Below are 1,971 nucleotides of genomic sequence, written 5' to 3' on the forward strand. Positions count from 1 at the left end.
GGACTGTTCCCAGTCTAATGTTGAATTTAAAGTGTGAACCACTACATTATTTTCAGCATTAATTTTCTCGTTGCCCAGGTTTATGGATGGCTTGCAGACATTGGGTGTTGCCAATGCCATAATAAACCATCATGACCAGATCAGACCCCTTTTTGTTGGAGGACTTCATGCTGTCAGTCTCGAAGACATGCAGGGTCTGTTCCAGCTGCACCTGTCTGAACCTGGGAGCAAATTTTCTCAATTTTTTTTTCACATTTTGTCTCTCATAGTTGAGGTCTACCTATGATGTCAATTACAGGCCTCTCTCATCTTTTTAAGTGGGAGAACTTGCACAATTGGTGACTGACTAAATACTTACGTATTTTCCCCACTGTATATGTAGGGGGCAGCGTCTAAAACTTCTTCTCAGATCGTCCTGAAGACATACTTCTTCCTGCTTCAACTTTCATGTCCAGGCTTGATTGTCAATGGTGCAGACATGCCATCCAGTTTTACAGATGAGAACAGTTTGTGTATATTCTTATGTTACAATCTTATTATCTATATTAAACAATCTAACTGTGACCTTTTGTTACAAATGCTGCAGGCACAAGAGAAATATTTTCACTGAAAATTGATTCAATAGTTTCTTTCTCAGACCAAGGGGTGGTCGCTGTGCAGATGTTATTTACAGAATTAATTTTGTTTTTGGTTCTGTTTGAGAGAAGAAACAACGGCAATGAACATCTGCACTTTTATATATACAGTATATTGTAAAATTCAGACCACGTTCAAAACTGGAAGAGAGGATGAATTCTTTTTAAGGCACAGTGCAGCAGATTACTCCTCTTCCTCTGTTTCTTCTCCTGACATAATTACAACCAGCCCTCAAGAGACGAAATAACTGTGTCAGAAACAGTACTGGTCTTTGAGAATTAGTTGCCTTTGACCTGGCAGTAACATATTTCAAAATATGGAGAATTATTTCCTTCTAAATTTATACTTAAAACCTCATTTAAATTTGGGCAAATTGTGTCAGCGTGTCCTAAAGGTACTGAAATATTTTGGGGAATCAGAGCCTGACGCAGAATCGTTTGTGGATCAAAACCCAAAATGCAGACGGATACAGCGAGACTCAGAGGTAAATTTAAACTGATTTAATTATAGTAATAAAAATAAAACAGGCTGACAGGTAAGCAGAAACTACTTACATATATTCAAACTTCATAGAACATGGAACCAAACATGAACATTCCTGGGAGACACCAAGCCCTGATAGGGGAGTAGACTGACAGAATATCAAGAGTAACTACAGGTAAGGACCAACACCTGGGGAAGAGCAGCAGGTGAGAGCAGAAGGGGCAGAAGCTGAACAGCAAGAGGGAAAAAAATCACACAGATGAAGCTGAAAAGAAAATATCAAGATCTTATAAAACTATAAAAAAATAATGAAACAAAACACAGATCCTGACAAAAACAAGACGAGGGAAAATAAGAGAAAATGAAATAAATTTGAAAAAGCAAAGATGGTTAAAGACAGAGAGAGGGACACAAGAAACAGGTGAAAGAGCAGGAAGGATGTTAAAAATAAAAAATGGGTTGAGTTAACAAGGAAAACGGACAAGAGGAAAGTTTAGGCAGAAATAAAGCATCAAATAAAAATGGCATGACATTTATGTACAGCAGGAGCAGTGAAAAACAGAGCAGTTATGAAGCAATAAAAGGTCTGAATCTAAAATGTGAGACATTCTGAAACTGACTATTTACCTGGCCTGTAGCAGGTTTTACAACACCTTCATCATTTAACTGGGGTTTAATAAAACATTTTTATTAACCCCTTTTCATCCCTGCAACATCAAAGCCCAACTTTATAATTTCAATACTATAAACAGATATTTGACAGATTTTTCTTCTTAAAGCATGACCAACCAAGCATCACAGGACACGCGCACACACACACACACACACACACACACACACACACACACACAC

The sequence above is a fragment of the Austrofundulus limnaeus genome, unplaced genomic scaffold (assembly GCF_001266775.1).
Source record: "Austrofundulus limnaeus strain Quisiro unplaced genomic scaffold, Austrofundulus_limnaeus-1.0 Scaffold285, whole genome shotgun sequence".
In the NCBI taxonomy this organism is placed as follows: domain Eukaryota; kingdom Metazoa; phylum Chordata; class Actinopteri; order Cyprinodontiformes; family Rivulidae; genus Austrofundulus; species Austrofundulus limnaeus.